Source organism: Etheostoma spectabile, unplaced genomic scaffold, assembly GCF_008692095.1.
Source record: "Etheostoma spectabile isolate EspeVRDwgs_2016 unplaced genomic scaffold, UIUC_Espe_1.0 scaffold00006098, whole genome shotgun sequence".
NCBI classification, from domain to species: Eukaryota; Metazoa; Chordata; class Actinopteri; order Perciformes; family Percidae; genus Etheostoma; species Etheostoma spectabile.
Window position 1 is genome coordinate 12,626 of NW_022603329.1, and position 21,976 is coordinate 34,601.

The 21,976-nt window shown below is 38.8% G+C and overlaps 3 non-coding genes across 3 annotated transcripts; 1 reads left to right on the forward strand and 2 right to left on the reverse strand.

The window, feature by feature from the left end:
* Nucleotides 1–8,479: 8,479 nt before the first annotated feature.
* Nucleotides 8,480–8,552, reverse strand: trnat-cgu (transfer RNA threonine (anticodon CGU)). The gene has a single exon. It is a non-coding gene; the product is annotated as a tRNA-Thr (tRNA).
* A 2,320-nt stretch (nt 8,553–10,872) lies between these two features.
* On the reverse strand, nt 10,873–10,944 carry trnaq-uug (transfer RNA glutamine (anticodon UUG)). The gene has a single exon. It is a non-coding gene; the product is annotated as a tRNA-Gln (tRNA).
* A 1,812-nt stretch (nt 10,945–12,756) lies between these two features.
* On the forward strand, nt 12,757–12,828 carry trnam-cau (transfer RNA methionine (anticodon CAU)). Its single transcript has one exon. It is a non-coding gene; the product is annotated as a tRNA-Met (tRNA).
* The last annotated feature ends 9,148 nt before the right edge of the window (nt 12,829–21,976 follow it).

Sequence of the window (21,976 nt, forward strand, 5' to 3'; positions counted from 1 at the left end):
ACCTCCATTTTTCCCTCAGTTTATATGGCAATTTCATCATTATCAGGCGAAGATTGGATGGCACGTTCATCTCCTCCATATGCTGTAAGTCTTCCATGACATTGCAACAGTCCCTTAAAAAGATTGAAAAAGACTGCAAAGCATTAATGTCATCTGCCTTCATCATTGGCCACTCCATAGCTTTCTCCATATAAGCTACAGCAATTTTCATTTCATTTCCAAAATATTCTTTCAAAAGATTCTTTGCTCTCTCATAGCCATGACCAGGAGCCATGTTATAGCAACTCCGAACCAGTTCTCTTGGCTGCCCTTTAGTATATTGTTCAAGGTAATACAGACATTCTTGTTTATCTGTAGTCTTCTTTTCAATAGCTTGCTCAAAAGCTCTAGTAAACGCAGCGTATTTAAGTGGATCACCATCAAACTCTGGGATAGCTCGTGGAGGAAGAGAGGCTAAGGCTTGATTTTGAGCCAGCTGAGCAGTAATGTTAGTTTGCTGTTGCATAAGGTTGTACAGAATAGAATGGTCACCATTGTCAAAAGAGGAATGATGATGAGACTGGGATTGCATACATGTACTCCCTTGTGAGATCAGCGGCTGAAATTCTGCTGTTGAAGCGTTGGTGAGTCCAGGTCCGCTTCCCTGCACTTCAGACTCACGCATACGAGTAGGTTGACTCCCTTGTGAGATAAACGGTTGAAAACCTGCTGGTGCAGCTTTGGTAGGTCTAGGTCCAAGGACGTCCCCCCCTTCCGACCTGTTAGAAGATGGTACATATGACACTGACGACAAAGGGTTACTAGACCTTACTGAAGACTGGGCTTGTAGACTGTGCGGCCTCTCTTTAGGCCGTACAGCCAATGGCAGAGAATTGTCCTGGTGGAAAGAGACAGTTTTAGGAATTTGCAAAACAGGATCTGTGTTCAAATGACTTAATGTTTGTGATTTCAAGTGAGCATGAAGATAGGCATTCATGGCATCTTCTCCATTTTCCTCCTCATACTCATCCACATCTTCCCCACCGCATGCATTTTCGAACACAGACAATTTAGCTGTAGCCACAGCCAACTTGGTGTCAACCTCTAGTTGTTCCCTTTTCCTTTTCAGCTTTGCCTTTTCAATTTGAAGGGCTTCTTCTTCAGCGTCAATGTCATGCATTTTTTTCAAAGCAGCTGTAGACTGTAAAAGTGCAGCCCTTTCAGCCTTTGCCTTTAAACGTGCAGAAATAACACTGGAAGTCTTTGAATAGATGGAAGAATGACCTCTATGTGTTGACCCTTTACTTGAAACATTGGAAATACTATCGTCAGGCTTTATGTCATTATTTATTATAGACAGCACATCAATATTCTCATTGTCCTTTTTTGCATCAGCCAACCACTGCTTCACATCATTCTCAAAACTATTTTTCTTCATTGTTTTCTGTACGAGCCAGTTTTGTTGCTTGTCGTATTCAGAGTCTGGCATAGGCATTTCCAGCAAAGCAGTTTGAGTTTCTAAGGCCTCATTGCACAGTATGGTATATTTGCTTAGACATTTCTTCACATCAGACACAGTTTGAAAGGTTATTTTTCCGGAAAAAATCTCATTAATCCTTTGCTTGATTTTATTAGCTTGCATAAATTGGGATTTCCGTTTTTTTTGCAGATTTTCAAACAGAATTGCGCATCCTTTAACGGTTAACTTTCTTGTGCGCTTCCCCAAATCATTAACAAGAGGACTGGACTTATCAGGAATATCATTTTCGTCTACAGCCACAGAAGCAGTCTTGGACTTGTCGGGCAAGTTTTCTTCCTCTGCACTCATCTTTGTGCGTTAAGCGCGTCAGTTCAAAGTGCTCAATGAAACGGCACAATTACATTAGGGAAGCCGCCAACAGCACTTTAAGATATTCCGAGCGTCGGAATTTCTTTCAATTAACAGCAAATAAATATGCTAATTATATGAAGCAACAGCACTGGAACAGTCTTTCATTTCAACTTCATGAGTCCACGTTTTTCCTTTCCAATCCTATCGACAATAATATATGAAAGCGTACCCACCAGATTTCCGTGGTTGCGGTCTGCGCTGGATGACATAAGGACTTACAGGTGTTTTTCAATTAAGGCTTCCAGGCTCCGCGACAAGTAAACAATCCAACGAAACAGGCAATCCTTTCCATATCCAAACGATCCGGACGCTCCTGTCCAGTTCAGAAGCGTATCCAGACGAAGAGGAATAGGTTCTTACGTTGTGGAGGCTATCCTATAAGCCTCGGTATGGATGGCATGGTGCTCTCAACGCGTAGCAAAAAGATCTTCAGTCCAAGCATTGATTGTCTTTGGGTGGTGTTCCCGTTTATTATAAAAGTAGAAAAAAGGGTCACTTCACATAAAATAGTATTTCACCTAGTGCTGATATGATATGTTGTGGCGTGTTCACGGCTACGGTAAGAACCGTGTGTTCCCCGCCATCCACACCTTTTCTCATTGATTACCGCACCTGTAAATATACCTTCTTCCCAGTGACGTACCACACCCAGTGCAATACTCCCCCAAGTGGCTAAAAATAATAACTAAATCAACCTAATCAAATAAGGTGGAAACAAATGGCTCCTACAGTCATAGTAGAGTATGTCAAAATATTTATAAAAAGTCATAGTTTAGTTTGACAAAAAAATCATGAAAGTCATAGTATAGTATCTCAAAAAAGTCATAAAAGTCATAGGATAGTATGTCGACAAAAACATAAAAAGTCATAGTATAATATGTCGATATATTCTTAAAACGTTGTAGTGTAGTATGTCGTAACAAGTCCAGATTTATAGTTCTTGTTGTAAAGCAAGAAGAATCTAAAGTCCTCTGGAGAATGCGGGCATTGATCCTGCTACCTCTCGCATGCTAAGCAAGCGTTCTTTATAAGTCATAAGTCATAGTATAGTATGACAAAAATTCATATAATGTCATAAAAATTAATTTAAGAGTATGTCAAAAAAATCATAAAAGTCATAGTATAGTATGACAAAAATTCATAAAATGTCATAAAAAGGCATAGTATAAGATGTCGAAACATTTCATAAAAAGTCATAGTATAAGTTGAAAAATTCCATAAAAAGTCATAGTATAATATGTTGAAAATTCATGAAAGTCATACTATAGTATGTCAAAATATTTATAAAAAGTCATAGTATAGTATGACAAAAAAATCATGAAAGTCAGAGTTTAGTAAGACAAAAAATCATAAAAGTCATAGTATAATATGTCAAAATATTCATAAAAAGTCATAAAAAGTCATACTATAGTATGTCAAATTAAAAAAAAAGTCATAGTATAATGTGTCAAAATTTCATAAAAGTCATAGTATAGTATGACAAAATATATATAAAAAGTCGTAGTATAGTATGTCGTAACAAGTCCAGATTTATAGTTCTTGTTGTAAAACAAGAAGAATCTAAAGTCCTCTGGAGAATGCGGACATTGATCCCGCTACCTCTTGCATGCTAAGCAAGCGCTCTACCATTTGAGCTAATTCCCCTTTTCATAACAGTATTAAAAAGTCATAGTATAGTATGTCAAAAAATTCATAAAAAGTCATACTATAGTATGTCAAAATATTTATAAAAAGTCTTAGTATAGTATGATAAAAAAGTCATGAAAGTCATAGTATAACGTGTCGAAAATTCATAAAGGTCATAGTTTAGTATGTCCAAAAATTCATAAAAATCATAGTTTAGTATGTCAAAAAATTCATAAATTTCATAGTGTAACATGACAAATATTCAAAAAAAGTCATAGTATAATATGACAAATATTCAAAAAAAGTCATAATTATAACATGTCAAATATCATATAAGTCATAGTATAGTATGACAAAATATTCATAAAATGTCATAAAAAGTCAGTATAGTATGTCAAAATTCATAAAAAGTCGTAGTATAACATGTCAAAAATTCATAAAAGTCATAGTTTAGTATGACAAAAATTCATAAAATGTCATAAAAACTCATAATTTAGTATGACAAAAAAATCCTAAAAGTCATAGTATAGTATGTCGAAATATTTATAAAAAGTCATAGTTTAGTATGACGAAAAAATCATGAAAGTCATAGTATAGTATCTCAAAAAAGTCATAAAAGTAATAGGATAGTATGTTGAAAAACCTAAAAAGTCACAGTATAGTATGTTCCTAAATATTCCTAAAAAGTCGTAGTGTAGTATGTCGTAAGAAGTCCAAATTTAGTTGTAGTACTAGTAAGTCTTAGTATAATATGTCGAAAATTCATGAAAGTCATAAAAAGTCATAGTATAGTATGTCGAAAAATTAATAGAAAGTCATACTATAGTATGTCGAAATATTTATAAAAAGTTATAGTATAGTATGACAAAAAAATCATGAAAGTCATAGTATAATATGTCAAAATATTCATAAAAATTCATAAAAGTCATAGTATAGTATGACAAAATATTCATAAAATGTCATAAAAAAGTCAGAGTATAATATGTCTAAATATTCCTAAAAAGTCGTAGTGTAATACGTTGTAAAAAGTCCAAATTTAAAGTTCTTGTTGTAAAACAAGAAGAATCTAAAGTCCTCTGGAGAATGCGGGCATTGATCCCGCTACCTCTCACATGCTAAGCAAGCGCTCTACCGTTTGAGCTAATTCCCTCTTTTCAAACTGAGTCATAGTATGTTGAAAAAATTCATAAAAGTCATAGTATAGTATGTCAAAAAATTCATAAAAGTCATAGTATATTATGACAAAAATTAATTAAATGTCATTAAAAAGTCATAGTATAGTATGTCAAAAAATTCATAAAAAGTCATACTATAGTATGTCAAAATATTTATAAAAAGTCACAGTATAGTATGACAAAAAATTCATAAAAAGTCATACTATAGTATGTCGAAATATTTATAAAAAGTCACAGTATAGTATGACAAAAAAATCATGAAAGTCAGAGTTTAGTATGACAAAAAATCACAAAAGTCATATTATAACGTGTCGAAATATTTATAAAAAGTTATAGTATTGTATATCAAAAAAGTCATAAAAGTCATAGTATATTATGTCGAAATATTCCTAAAAAGTTGTAGTGTAGTATGTCGTAACAAGTCCAAATTTATAGTTCTTGTTGTAAAGCAAACTAAAGTCTAAAGTCCTCTGGAGAATGCGGGCATTGATCCCGCTACCTCTTGCATGCTAAGCAAAGTCAAAAATACATAAAAAGTCATACTATAGTACGTCAAAATATTTATAAAAACTCATAGTATAGTATGACAAAAAAATCATGAAAGTCAGAGTATATGTCAAAATTTCATAAAAGTCATAGTATAGTATGACAAAATATTCATAAAAAGTCGTAGTAGAGTATGTCGTAACAAGTCCAGATTTATAGTTCTTGTTGTAAAACAAGAAGAACCTAAAGTCCTCTGGAGAATGCGGGCATTGATCCTGCTACCTCTCACATGCTAAGCAAGCGCTCTACCATTTGAGCTAATTCCCCCTTTTCAAAAGAGTCATAGTATGTCGAAAGAATTCATAGTAGAGTATGTCAAAAACTCATAAAAAGTATGTAAAAAACTAAAGAAGTCTCTTGGATGAGAGACAAAACATCTGTGGAGGACCTTTTACCAAGTCCAGTTGCCCTCGGCCTAGTTGTGGACTTTTGGGGTAATAGCTTGGATCAGGAACCAAACGGCAATATTTGACACGTTTAGACCATGAAGACAGTTATCAGTTTAGTTCCCATCTGGCAGGTATATTTGTGGACTCAGTTGGACATTTTGAAGATAATTGCACAATGTTGACCCAATTGTCAGTCTATTTCAAATCTGTTAGGGATCTAATGTTAGGGACATTTCTGGATTCAGGTGGACATTGTGGACAGAAACATTGGTGGATCTTGATTCCCACCATAGGATTTGGCCTTCCCTTGTTAACTATGACCTGGATGACTGAGAACCTCCTATATCATGACGTGTTTAATTTACTATATTATAATTTTTGAGACATGTCCTAATGGATATCTGTTGTATCAGTCAGGATGGCCGAGCGGTCCAAGGCGCTGCGTTCAGGTCACACTGGAGGCGTGGGTTCAAATCCCACTTCTGACAACTTGCTTTCTTATCTGGAACTAATGTCTGAGACATGATATTAGGAATAAAGAACTTAGAGGACATGAATTAGCGCAAGAAACTCAATGTCAAGTCAACTATTTTGTGAGCATCATTATTGTCAACACATGTAAAGTTACCATGTGTTTGTACACAGTAGACATATCTACTGCTGTATTCACTTTCTGTGGCAAGTCCTTCAAAACCTGTTCTTGACTCGCTTTTTCCCACATCCTCTGAACGCTTATCTAACTAAATGACTTAAGTTAGCCTATAATTGTTTCTTTTTTATCTTCGTTGTGATGGTTGTGTGCCTTCAACATCATGCATGTGGCTATTATGATAGAAACTGTCTAGCAAACCCTAGCAAGCCTTTCAAAGGTTCCATGGTGTAATGGTTAGCACTCTGGACTCTGAATCCAGCGATCTGAGTTCAAGTCTTGGTGGAACCTGTTTTTAAGCTAAAGCACAGGTGAAAAAGATCAACCTTTCAACTTTCCACATCTAGTTTAAAGTAAGCTTACAGGTTTAATGTCCTTGGTTGTTTAGGCAGAGACATTTCTGGATTCAGGTGGACATTGTGGACAGAAACATTGGTGGATCTTGATTCCCACCATAGGATTTGGTCTGTATTGCACATTGCCTTCACATCCCGTGCAATGTATTGCCATTGTCAAGCACATTGCCACCCTGGTGACTTTCTTCCATGTCTCCATGAACGCCCATATATTTGGGCTGACAGTTGAGAAACCTTCCCTTGTTAACTATGACATGGATGACTGAGAACCTACTATAACAGGTCCTACTGAAACATCTGTTGGATCAGTCAGGATGGCCGAGCGGTCCAAGGCGCTGCGTTCAGGTCGCAGTCTCCACTGGAGGCGTGGGTTTAAGTCCCACTTCTGACAACTGCTGTTCTCATCTCAAACTAATGTCTGAGACATGATATTGGATATAAGAGGACCTGAAAGTGCATAAGAAACGCAATTGCAAGTGCAGTGTTTTGTGAGCATCTTTATTGTCAACACATGTAAAGTTACTGCTGTGATTTAACTGAGGGATCCGGTGAAAGTTATCTTTTGTTTTGTAAAACTTTGGGTTGTGTACAAAACAGGAGAAAAGGGTTCTTTGTTGCATCCAGGTTGTTATGTATAACAGATAAAAAGCACAAATTGACATCATTCCATCCAATACGGGCAAGACAGGGTTGACATCATTACAGATAAACAGTCATCGTAGCTGTTTGCAGGATTTCCGCAAAGTTTACCGAGATTAAACTGGGCCGTATAGTGGCGATTATACAAAAAGGGAGAAGTACTTCCACTCGTTGTTACCTGTCGTTGTTATTGGTAACAAGAGTTATATTATTTAGAAACTGTATATATTGACACTTTTCTCAAGACTTGACCTATCTCCATTTGACTCTCTTAAGGTAGCCAAATGCCTCGTCATCTAATTAGTGACGCGCATGAATGGATGAACGAGATTCCCACTGTCTCTAATTAGATTTCTTATTGGCCCGTAGTGGATGAAATGGTAAAACATTTGGCCCTGGATGCATAGAATGCCTGCCATATTGAGAGACAAAATTTGGGTGTCCTGAAAAAAGGTTCTTTAACTCTATCTCCCACAACTCTTTTATTTGTTTCCTGTTATGTCTCGGCAAGAAGTATCACGGTTTTGGATTGTCCATCCATCTCTGCATCAGAATCAGAAACTATTTATGGATCCCTGAAGCGAAACTCTAGCAAAGAGTGCTCCTTCGAGCCAGACTTGAACCAGCAACCTAAGGATTTCAGCTTTACGCCTCTACAGTCCTCCGCTCTACCAACTGAGCTATCGAAGGGAGCTAGCCTTACACATGCACTTCCAATCAATCAATATGGAGATTCTCACAATTATTTGTTGATTTTCTAATCAAAAGTGCAAGAAAGGAAGGTTTTACCAATCATTGAACCTGAGGTTAACAAGAAACAATCTCAGCAAAGTTATTGATGGATGATTGTAGTCACTTCACCAAGTTCAGCCCAAATCATACAACTATAAGACATCACATTGGTTGGCTTCCAGCTATGTAATATCTGCAAATGCAAACAGTATTGGCCAATACGGTAGGCATTCTTACCTCAGCTGACACGCTCACGCCATGCAGGCAGTGTGCAGGAGCCCTAAGCTTCCAAGGTAAGACTGAAATTCATGATAATAAAAACAAACACAAACCCACCTCCAACAAAAGGCTTTTATTCGCTTTACATGGACACATGTAATGTTATGGTAGAAAACAACACCACATGTCACTTAAGTGCTGTAGAAAATCAGGCTTTAACTTGGTTGCACATGTTAAGTATCAGCAACCATGTGAAAACACTTCATCAACTGACAACCAGGCACTGCTGGGATTTGGACCCAGGATCTTCTGTTTACGAGACAGGCGCTTTAACCACTAAGCTACAGTGCCTCCTGCAGCAAAGACTGTCTTGCAAGAATACAATGAGCTAGTGAAAAGGGTTCCCTCCATCCATCCATCTTCGTCCAGCAGCTCCAGCAGGGGACCCCTACGAACTCGAGCAAATTAAAACAGCTGGACGTGTCCTTGAGCAATGCCTCAGGACTCACTGTTCATAGGCAGGCCAACCCAGAAGATCAGAAGTCCTATCTATGCAAGGTCTTGGAGAGATGAGAGATCCTTTCCCCAAAGCCCTGGTAAAATCCAACCTCCATGCCATAAGTCCCCTCATCACAAAGGTCATAAACCACTCCCTCCAGGCAGGCCATGTTTCATGGAAAGCCATGAAAAAATTAAAATACAGTCCTAATTTAGTCCTCCTCAACAGTTAACATAGCGTTTGCTGTGTGGTGTGTCTGTTTTTTTTTTATATTTCTCTCATGTTAACAGTATTGACCAATACGGTAGGCATTCTAACCTCAGCTGACACGCTCACGCCACGCAGGCAGTGTGAAGGAGCCCTAAGCTTCCGAGGTAAGACTGAAGGAATTCATGATAATAAAAACTTTAAAATCTTCACACTAAAGTTGCAAAAACACCTCCAACAAAAGGCTTTCATTCGCTTTACATGGACATATGTAATGTTATGGTACAAAACAACATCTCATGTCACTTTAGTGCTTTAGAAAATCAGGCTTCAACTTTGTTGCACATGTTAAGTATCCCAAACCATGTGGAAACACTTTATTAAGTGATAACCAGGCACTGCTGGGATTTGGACCCAGGACCTATAGTTTACAAGACAGGCGTTTTAACCACTACGCTACAGCACCTACTGCAACTAAGTCTGTCTTGCAAGAATACAATGAGCTAGTGAAAAGGGTTCCCTCCATCCATCCATCTTTGTCCAGCAGCTCCAGCAGGGGACACCAAACTGCCCTTTGCCGAGCCACATCAACCAGCTCTGACTGGGGGATCCAGAGGCGTTCCCAGGCCAGGTTGAAGATATAATCTCTCCACATAGTCCTGGGTCTTCCCCGAGGACCTCCTCCCAGCTGGACGTGCCTGGACCAGTTCTCTACGGAGAACCCCAGGAGGCATCCTTGCCAGATGACCCAACCACCTCAGTTGTTTACACTGAGTACCTCCATAATGTCCATGCATCTATGTTCAGAGGTGCTGTGGCTTAGTTGGTTGAAGTGCCTGTCTAGTCAGCAAAAGTTCCTGGGTTCAAATCCCAACAGCACCTTGTTGTTGCAGAGATTACCTGTACTTGTTTTTAAATTGCCTGCTAATCAGATGTTGTTGTGGGCGGGGCATTAAGTCTGACTCAGTGGTGAGTGAAATGGAGCAGTTTACTGACACAGAACTGTAGTGGAGCCAAAGTAGCGCATTTATTACTTAATTTCATTAGTTAACAGGCAAATTGAACACCTTGTTGGTATGTTATTGGTGTTTCTGTGTAAATGTAACATGCAATTTTCATTTGCTACCAGGGTACTTTCACAGGGATTGGGTTGACCACTCACCATTCGAACCAGACTTGGGGGGGGGAACGTTTCAGGGCCCAGCACGGATCGTAGAGCAACAGCTACGGCCCAACAGTACTTTCTGACGTCCACTGTTCCTTCCAACATGGAGCTCTTCCAGATTGTTGAGAATCTCTAGCAGCTGGATGTGCTGCCATACAAAAATGAGAAAGTGGTAACCAGGTCAAGACAAGACCAGGAGGCAGTAAGTCTGCTTGAAGAGAAGACTACGCGTGTGGAGGTGGACGGAGTACTCCGCTATGCTGTAACAGTTTCCCTAACTCACCCGGCAAGGGAAAAGTACAACGCATACAAATTAAGGTAATGGGTGGATCTCTGATATCCATCGGCTATAATCTAGTCCTGCCTACTTTATTTACACAACCCCAGAATACCCTCAACCCCACAAACAAATGTGCTTGACAATGGCAACACATTGCGCGGGATGTGAAGGCATCTTACTGACTCTGTACCCCAATGTGCAATGCAGGTTAAATCCTGTGGTGGGAATCAAGATCCACCAATATTTCTGTCCAAAATGTCCACCTGTGTCCAGACATGTCCCAACTAGATGGGAAAGAGACTGACATTTGGGTCAACGTTGTGGAAATATCTTCAATATGTTCAACTAAGTCTAAATTTGGAGCTCCTTTCAGTTAACATGAAGTACAGGTCACAGCTCAACATGCCACCACCAACATACTGTTTTCAGTCGAACAGCCAAGAATATTTTACCCGTTAGCCTAGATGTGGACAGTGTAGAGGTTGATTTTTTAATTTCACCAGTACTCTGGCTTAAAACCAGGTTCCACCGAGACTTGAACTCGGATCACTGGATTCAAAGTCCAGAGTGCTTACCATTACACCATGGAACCACTATTCTGAAAGGGAACATTGGTTTGCCAGGCAGCTTCTTCCATATTATTAACACTTATGCTTTTGAAGGCACACAACAATTACTGGCTAACTTAAGTCATTTAGTAAGCTAAGCATTCTCACAGGATGTGGAACAAGGCAAGTCAAGAATAGGTTTTAAAGCTCTTGCCACAAACAATGAATACAGCAGTAGGTTTACTGTGTACACATGGTAACTTTACATGGGTTGATAATGCAGATGCTCACAAAAGGGGCGGCTGTACTTTCAATTCAGTATCCTGCTCAAATTAATATCCACTACAATGTAGAGAATAGCTGAGTTCAAGCTTCCCAATTCCATGTCTCTGAAATTAGTTCTAGAAGGAAACAATTCATGTAAGAAGTAGGATTTGAATCCAAGCCCCAAGTGGAGACTGCGACCTGAACGCAGAGCCTTGGAACGCTCAGCCATCCTATCTTTATCTTGTTTATCTTTATCTTCTTTATTAGTTTTTTAAATAAATTAATACATAAAAAATATGACTAACGTGATTATTTTTAATGTTATATCAATAAATAGTGTTACAATTATATGGCTAAGTAAGCAATAAAACCTTTAAATGAGCCCTTCCTGGTTTTTTTGTCATGTCTCGGCAAGAAGTGTTATGCTTTTGGGTCGGCTGTCCATCCCTACATCAGAATCAGAAATACTTGATTGATCCGTGAAGGGAAACTCTGGAAGAGACTGCTTCTACCAACTGAGCTATTGAAGGTCAACAATGTTTATGAACGCACTTCCCATTCTTGTTAATGTGATAACACAGGACCCCCTGGAGGGACTTTCTGAATCATCAGGGGCTGTAGCTCAGTGATAGAGCGCACTTCACAGTCTCAAAGCCCAGATGTATTACAAGATTTGAAGTGAACATTGTATTGTCCAGAGATGGTGGTATAGTGGTGAGCATAGCTGCCTTCCAAGCAGTTGACCTGGGTTTGATTCCCAGCCATTGCAGTAGCTTTCTTTGAGTGATGTTACTTGCTTTTTTTAACAAGAAGTCAGCAGAAAGGTTACTTGCCCAACCTGGTTTGATAAAACATTAGATCTCTTTGGGCTGCATGATTATGGCCAAAATGATAATGACAATTACTTTGATCAATATGGAGATCACGATTAATTATCACAATGATTTGTTGATTTTCTACTCCAAAGTGCTGGAAAGGAAGGTTTCACCAATTGTTAAACCTCAGGTTAACAAGGAACAATCTCAGCAAGGTGATTGATGGATGATTGTGGTTACTTCACCAAGTTCAGCCCAAATGACACAGCTGTAAGACAACACATTGGTTGGCTTCCAGCTATGTAATAGATGCCAACGGCAGTGGTGGGTTTGAACCCACGCCTCCAGAGAGACGGGAGTTCAATCCCCAGCATCTCCAATAAGTGTGCTGCAAAAGCCCTCATTCTGAAAGAGAAAAGCATCCTTGTGTTCATGGTAATTAATGCAAAAGTCACTCTTAATGACCAGATGTAATGCAAGATTTGCAGTAAACAGTGCATTGCCCAATGATGGTGGTAGTTGACAAACTGTAATGTAATATTGTAATGTATTGGTGAAGTAACTAAAAACATAAGAGGCAACTTGGCGGAGGATTGGCTGAAGCTTCCTTTCCACCACTTTGGAGTAGACCAGGGAGGCTGAGCAAAGTGATACGCAAGTTGCAAGGTCTACAAAATGTTAAACTTTGCCACCCGTAAGCTGTTGGAACCTTTGTTGCCACCGTCCCTCAAAATGTGAATCACAGAATTTCCATCCCCTGAGCCCAAACAGCAGAGCAGAGTGGCGCAGCGGAAGCGTGCTGGGCCCATAACCCAGAGGTCGATGGATCGAAACCATCCTCTGCTAAATCTCATCATTTGTATCAGCACTAAGTCTATTTCCAGTCTGTGGATGTTTAGCAAAGCATCTGTTGCTGCAAGTGAAAAGGGAACTTAATGGCATGTCAAGTTTAAGGGAACTACAGTGCTTATACCTGTTGTAACACCAATACATCTGGAACATAATACATGTTATATCTATACAAATGTTCATTTTTGCAATATCACGTAGGTGAAAAGATTCCTCACAGTGGTGCTGGAGGCCAGGGTGATGCCATCCAGAGTAACTATCTCTTTGGATAATGCGTCACGGAGGTGCTTGGGCCCCAGAACAATAACTTAAGTTTTCCAATTTTCCATCAAGGAAATATGGCTGTGATCTGTCAGTGAATAGAAAGGCAATGGTCAAGTAGTTTGTTTGGCATGTAGTGTTTTTTGGGCTCCACTGCCAGATTGAGCTTTCTGATTATATTTTACAACAGACTACTTTTGACACAAAACATTAAAAAAAAAATTCCATTGCGTGCAGATGAAGCAGGATATGAAGAATTGCCAACATGCTGTACTACAATTTTGCTTCCTCCTCATCTGTGTTAAATTAACGATAAACTGGACAGTAAATTACGGATTAGGTTTGTAACAGCTCCTTCCTTCAGGGCTCGTCTGAGAGTTGAACCCATAACCTCTCGCACCCAAAGTAAGAATCATACCGCTAGACCAACAAGCCACTTAAAAACGCCTTATTAGCAATTTTCCATCAAGTAAATGTGACTAGTCAGTGTCTCGAAAGGCAAAGTAGTCCCATCCAGGAGCTAGCGCACCCTAAGCAAAGTTAAACATTTGGTAGACCTTATAACTATCATTTATGTGAGCTTCCTGCTTACCTTGAAGGATATTGAAGGAGACTGCTGAAGCAATAATTAGCAAATACCTTGTTAAAAAATGTTATCAACACCCTTCACTCTTTGCAATTTTTCTCTGACATTTTTTATTTTAGAATATTGTAACCAGCATTAAATGAGTAGTTCTAGGTCTGTGTGAATGTGGGCCAAGCATTTACCTCGGCTTAACTTGTGAACATCTCTTTGGCAAATTCCCAGTCTGATCAAGTCCAGGTGCGGGAAAATCTGTGATTCACGTTTTGAGGGAATGGGATCTGCATGTGCTTTCTTACCAGAAAGTTTCTGGAGGTCCAAATGGCATCTTTGATGGCGGCCAGGGTGAGACACTGATTTGCAAAGTTACATGCTGGTATCTGTTTCTTTGGCCTGACGGATGGACAGACGACCCAAAAGCATAGTACTTACAAGACATAACAAGAAACAAAAAAAAGAGGCGGGGGAGATAGAGTTACGTAAGAACGAAAGACAGACTACTGCCTGTGTCAACTAAAGCCTGTACTGTCTTTTCCTTTTTACTTTCACAGGGACAGTAACATCAGAGGTGCCAGGTATGCAACATATTCTGGAATCAGACATTTGCTTCACTGAGCAATTGGGCCTAATGTGACCTGGCTGGCCACAACCATGACATACTATTACCCGGGTGCTACAGCTGGAATGAGACTAACACTGGTTTTCTTGGGACATTGGAGGGCTTAAACACACACCCCTACCACCCACAGACTTACCAGAGAATGTCCTCTCCGGCTCTTGCTGGTCTGCTGGGTCATTCTTTCTCACGTCCTGCTGTTGAAGGCCCAGACGATAGCCTCTACCAGTTTGCCTGGCGGCCATGAAGGTCTCCACCAGGTCTACCGCTTGTGCCAACAAAGGCAGGGGTGCGCTCTCTCACCCATACCTGAAGCTTGGGGTGCAGTCTTTAGTCCAATATAATCAGAAAGCTCACTCTGGCAGTGGAGCAATAAAAACCTTATGTGCCAAACAAACTACTTAACAAATGCCTTTTGAGTCACCGACTGATCACATTTACTTGATGGAAAATTGCTAATATGATGTTAGTACGTGGCTTGTTGGTCTAGGGTTATGATTCTAGCTTCGGGTGCGAGAGGTCCCCGGATGACTACTTTGCATAGAAGTGGAGGTATGGATTGACCAATGTGGTTTATTTATTGAGTGTGATGGACAAGAGACTGTCACCTATGTGGCAAATTCATCACGATATTACTATTAGGTTTTACTGGCAAAATAAAGTCTGTGTTTTGGTAAAAATATTTCGTATCAAATGTTTCCTGTAGTCAAATGATATCGGAATTCTGAATTGGGCAGTGGAGCCGTGAAAAGACCCCATGATAATCTACTTGACCATAGCCTTTCAAGTAAGTAACAAATCTAAGCTGAATTTCCTTTTTTAAGCTGCATTTCCTTTTTACCAATATTCAATTTCCAATTTTGGCAAAAGTAGTCTGTCGTCCAATAGATGGTGGAAACTAGGCTTATCTGCTGTCACTTTTGACCAAAAAATTCAAGTTCCAATGTTGGTAAAATGTTTTGCGTCAAAATTAGTCTTTCGTCCAATAAAATCAGACAGCTCAATCGTGGACTGTTGCCATAAAAACACCACATGCCAAACAAACTACTAATGCGGTTTGTGAAAAACCATAATATTCCAATTTTTTTTAACAGTAAGTTGTGGTCAGTTATATCAAATGCTGCAGTAAAATCAAGCATCACAACACCTGTTTTTTTCCTCTCGTCCATATCCTTAAACCAGTCATCAACCATCTGAGTCAGGGCAGTGGCAGTTGAGTGTTTTCCTCTGTATGTATGCAAGCTGAAAAACTGTAAATTATTTAAAAAATAAAACTGAATCTGTTTATAAACAATTCTTTCCATTATTTTACAGAGAATTGGTAATAAGCTCGTTGGTCTACTGTTTGATCCAGAGAAAGGCATTTTCTTATTCTTTGGTATTGGCACAACTTTACATATCTTCCATGCTTGCAGACATATATTTTCCATAAAACACATATTAATTATATGAGCAATAGTAGGAACAATGATTGAAACTATTGGCTTAATCCACTTATATTCAAGATAGTCCACACCACGTGGTTTGTTTTACAATTCATCAGAAGCTACATGTTTTACTTTCCATGATCTTATTTATCAATGTTTTTGACAAATCCATGTGTGTAGCTGTGTAGTATTTTTAAGATTAATTTATTTACGAAATAATCATTGACACAATTTGCTATATCACTTGGTTTAGTAAGAAAATCACCTTCATTTTTCTATCTAAAAGGTCTATCTCTGTAGGGATCCATCCCATAATGTCACACACTTAGAATAATAATCTGAGTCTTTCAGCACTTTTAGTGGATTGAAACGTTCTCTTGTCAAGGAGTTTAAACACAGAAACGGCAGGAAGTATAAATCCACCATATCAAGTCACAAATAATCAGCATGAGGCCACGTTTAATTTATTTTATTTTAACTACAAAACATAACTTGAGAGCGAACAATTAAAAATGGCCAACTTCTAGTTTGTTGGTAATGATGAGAGGACCATTTACACAAATATTTCTAAACTCACTATATAAGGGTGACAAAAATGTTTTCCTAAAATAAAAATACAAGACTTCCTGTCAGCCAAAAAAAGATGTATGTTTCTAGAGATGAGAAGAAAGTTTTTACAAAATCAAAAAGTTTCAAATATGTCTACGTTTTCCAACCAAAACATCTTTAAACGTCTTAATGTTTCTCCTCTGGGCCTTCTCCTTTCCACGGTGGGTACATTGTGGTTAGGGTTGGGTACCGAAACCGGTGCTAATACGACACCGGTGCCTTAACACCCGGTATCTATCGGACCAAATAGTAACGGGGATTTTGGGGCTCATTCATTCGGTGCTACTGAAATACCAGGGCTGCCTTTTTCCATCTAGTGGTTGTTTTTGTCATGTAGCAGCAATTTACTAGAGAAATATATTATATATTTTTGTTTTACATTTAATTTGGACCATATACAAATAAACAAGCTGTTCTAAATGTTGCTGGCTGTCTTGTTGTGCTCCCTTTTTTTATTTAAACATATACATTTAAAAAATATATTTTTAAAAGAACGGGTTCAGGCACCGATTCTGGTGCCTAAATGGTAAAGGGTTCTGAGGACAGGCAGAAAACAGTCCAGCTGATCCACAATAACATACATGTTGATCAGAAGATAAAGTTACTGCTGGTCAGCCTTCAACGTGGAGAGAAGATCAGAATATAACAACACAGCTATCAGGGCATGAGGAGGAGGAAACAGCTTGGCTCTGAAACATGTTCACGAGGCAGTGTGAACGCGCTGGTGTCTTTTAAGGCTACTACTATGAGAAAAGGTTTTCCCACATTGTTCACACCAGTACGGCCTCTCTCCAGTGTGAATGCGCTGGTGAGTTTCAAGGTTACCCCTCAAAGAAAAGGTTTCCCCACATTCTTCACAGCTGTACGGCTTCTCTCCAGTGTGAATACGCTGGTGAGTTTTAAGGTTACTATGCTGAGAAAACGTTTCCCACATTGTTCACACCAGTACGGCTTCTCTCCAGTGTGAATGCGCTGATGTCTTTTAAGGTGACTAATATTAGTAAAGGTTTTTCCACATTGTTCACAGCTGTACGGCTTCTCTTCAGTGTGAATGCGTTGATGTATTATAAGGTAACTACTATGAGAAAAGGTTTCCCCACATTGTTCACAGCTGTACGGCTTCTCTCCAGTGTGAATGCGCTGGTGAGCTTTAAGGGCATCACCACGAGAAAAAGTTTCCCCAACATTGATCACAGCTGTACAGTTTCTCTCCAGTGTGAATGCGTTGATGTCTTTTCAGGGCACTCTGTTGTGTGAAAGCTGCCCCACATTGATCACAGCTGTAAGGCTTCTCACCAGTGTGAACTCTCTGATGAATCTTTAAATATCTTGATGTTGTGAAGGATTTGTCACAGTGCTGACAGCAGTGACGTCTGACTCCTCTTCCTCTCCGTTTCTATCAACAGAGAAAAACCAAGAGAGTGAGTTATGGCGTTTTTCCACTGCTGGTAACGGCTCGCCTCGGTTCGGCTCGGTTCGGCCCATTCCGTTTCCGTTTTCCTTTGCAGATTAAGTAAAGCCTCAGCGTGGCTGGTCACTATAGCAACGCGTGATGACGTAATTTTCAGCGCGACTCACAACAGCACGTCGGCTACTTGCCGCGGCCAGAAGAAATGTTTTGTTTCAAAAGAAGCTGAAGGAAGCAACAAAAATCACCGCTAAAAAAACGGGAGTTTGGGAATTCTGACGGAGTTCAGACGTCGACATGACGGTTGTTCGCCGACACAAATGGGTAAGTTAATTTCCTGGTAACGTTAGCTAACATTTGTATGTGTTCAGCATCGCAGTCAGTATTTACTATACGCTATATAAAGTACATGAACTTTAGCAACCATGATTACACACCAAAATATGTGTGCTGTGTACTGTTTGTGTTTCAGAGCATTCACGCTTTGCAAAATCGCCGCCGCAGAGACCGTCGGGTGGGCGATGTCCGACCGGTGAGATTTCTGGTTCTGACCTACTGGACTTCATATAATCTTTATGAGAGTCACGGACAGTCTTATGACAACGACTGGGATGCATCTGGGACAGCAGAGCCGGCGGGGACACTGTCACAGGGTGCAGAGGAAGAAGACCGGGAAGTTTGGGAGGGTTTGATGCGCTACTTGAAAAGCTAAATAAAAACTTTTGTTATATATATTGTCTTGTTTTTTAAAAGTAACAGTGTGCAATATTGGAAACGACATGAAGCCAACAACAAGTAATATAAGAAACACCTGGAAGGTACTGAATGAAATTATCAAGAATAATAAAGGCACAAAAGTAGACACTAACTATTTCCTGACAAAAAACAATATAGAGGTTAAGGATATGAACTTCAAATGAATTTATGATTTTGTTGAGTAGGTCCAGGTTTAGCTGAAGAGTTTGCAAAGACTGACAATATGAATGATGTGTTAAGCAAGAATGTAAAAATTAATGAATCTGTGTTTATTAAGGGAACTGATGAAAAAGAATTATTGAGATCGTTAACAAATTTAAGTAAAAAGTCCACCGACTGGAATGGTATTGACATGTTCATGGTCAAAAGTATTATTGGCTGTGTTGCCAAACCTCTAACGCATGTATGTAATCAATCTCTAAAAACTGGAGTCTTTCCAGATAAAATGAAAATGGCAAAGGTGATACCAATATACAAGGCTGGTGAAAAACATACACTATCAAACTATAGACCTGTTTCACTGCTCTCCCAATTCTCAAAAATATTAGAAAAAATATTTTCTACAAGGATTGATAGCTTCATTACTAAACATAATATTCTTTGTGATCAGCAATATGGTTTCAGGGCTATAGGACAACTTCACACGCAATTATACAGTTTGTAGAAGAAATATCAACAGCAATAGAACAAAACAAATATGCAGTGGGGATATTCTTGGATCTTAAGAAGGCATTTGATACAGTAGACCACAATTTACTGATCATGAAATTACGCAAATATGGAATTAGGGGGACTGCACTTTCATGGTTAATAGCTACTTACAGAACAGAACACAATATGTTGATTGCAAAACCATAAATCAAAGATAAAGAAAATCACCTGTGGGGTCCCCCAGGGTCAGTGTTGGGGCCATTGTTGTTTAACTTGTATATAAATAATTATGGGAGGTGTCAAAAACACTGACAACCATTTTATTTGCTGATGATACTAATTTAATCTGTTCTGGGGAAAATTTGGAACAACTCTTGGATTCAGCAGAAATGAATTAAAAAAGATGAAGAGCTGGTTTTATGCTAATAAACTAACACTAAACTTAAGTAAAACTAAATTTATAATTTTTGGTAATCGTAACACAACCTTACACAAAAAACTTATGATAAATGATATTGAAATTGAAAGAGTAAAAGAACTTAAATTTCTGGGCGTCATAATCGACGAAAAAATTATGTTGGAAGCCACATATACGCTATATTAATGGTAAAATATCTAAATCAATTGCTATATACTGTATAAAACCAATTATTTATTAAACCAGCGCTCATTATATATGCTGTATTGTTCCTTCATACTTCTCCATACATTACTTATTGTTTGGAGATATGGGGAACACTTACAAAACCAACACTGAACCTATATTCATTCTTCAAAAGAGAGCCTTAAGAATTGTAAATAAAACCACTTATAGAGCACCAACTAATCCACTGTTTATTAATTAAAAGCACTAAAATTCAGAGATATGTTGACTTTAAAACTGCACAAATTATGTACAAAATAAATAATCATCAGCTGTCAAACAGTGTCCAAGGGTTGTTCCAAATAAGAGAGAGCAAACATCATTTAAGAGGAATATTTGTATATAAACAAAACCTATAGAACGAATGCTAAATATCACTGCATCTCAACTAAAGGAGTTACTTTATGGAACAGCTGCAGTGAAGAGATGAAATCATCTATAACAATGAGTAATTTCAAGAGATTATTTAAATGAATATATTAAAGGGATACGAAAAGGACTTGAAGTGATATTGTAGTAGACTGTATGGTTTCTTGGCATTTATATGCTGGTATGTCTATATATTAATATATTTAATATATATAATAAAAAAGAGGTTTATAAGTGTTTGTGTTGTATGCATCTGTGTGTCTAGGATGTGTAAATATAATGTGTAAATAACTGAAGAATAAGATTTACTAAAGGATAAAAGTAGAGAGGGGGGGTCGGACTTGATAAGTTGTTTATCAACTTCTTCCTACTCCTTTTGAACATGAAAATTTTTTTGTTGCGTTTGAATGACTTTCATATTGGAAGACTGTGTTTAAAAAGTACATGACCTTATTTATGTCATTTTAATTATATATGTATGCAGGAATGCATGTACAAAAAAGCATTTTTTTTTTATGTTCAAATAAACTATTAAACTAACTAAGCCGCTAGTAGCCCGAACAGTTGAAAAGTGAGAATAGTGCAGAGAGTGGATATTCTGTCGGTGTCTGGCTAGATTTGTTTTAAATGTCCCGTTTGTTCTGGAAACACCACTCCGCACTCTGGTCTGCTAACAACGCGGTCATAAGTGACGATTCTCTCCGACCAACCAGCAGTCTGCGGTTTTCACGTCACCTTTTGGTATCGCCTCGGCTCGCTTGGAACCTCGACTGAGGTAGTACTACAAAAAGTACCTGGTAGCAGGTCCCGGGGACTTTATTTCGTAATGGAAACCCAAAAAAAGAAAAAAAGCGAATAGAGCCGAGTCGAGTCGAGTAGATACCACGCAGTGGAAAACCGCTTAGTGAGGTGCCATGCTGTAGAGCTCCTTCTTAAACTAGAAACAACATTTAGAGCATGTCTATGGAACATTGTTGACTGGACTAATTACCTTTCTTAAAAAATGTAACATCCGGTTTCGTTAGTTTGTGATAAACTACTTTAGATAGATAGATATATAGATAGATAGATAGATAGATAGATAGATAGATAGATAGATAGATAGATAGAAGATAGATAGATAGATAGCTTTATTGTCATTACACATGTACAAGGCAACAAAATACCGTTCGGAGCATGCCTCCGGGGCCGCTGCTAATACAAGCGCCGCCACACACGCACTCACTCTGAAAAACAATATATGCAGACAGCAACATGGTAATACAAACATCACAACGTAATGCACAAGACAACACACAGTCATGTGGATACATGAGGAATTTTTTGAAGTGGCATATAGAGGGGTTGTGAGATACACAAAATTGAGGCAGACATATGGATGTGGGGCGGGATGGGGAGGGAGTGTATGGTGGGTGTGTGAGATAGTGAGTTGTGTGTGCAATGTGAGCATCAAACTGTCTGTGTTGTTAAAAGCTCAGTTCATCGGCGTAGCCTTGAAGAGATAACCAGCACAGGACGAGATAGAATTGGCCAGCTGCTGGTTGTTTTCCTGCTCGGTTGAGGGTTTGCGGTGGGGGGGTGCGGTAGTTGATCAGTTGCAGTCCAATTAGGTTGACTCGGTAGAATTATCCGAATCAATGTCCATCACTCATGGTTACCGACCTCAGCGTCATAAGTTCCCCAGACAGCTGGTGGTTAATTTGCTGGCGCTGTGTTACCATTTTATCTGGTCAGCGAGACCCCAAGGCCTATGATGCAGGAGGCCCCACCAACAGATAATTTCCAATCTATTCCAAATATCTTCAACGTCTTCCACAGTGAG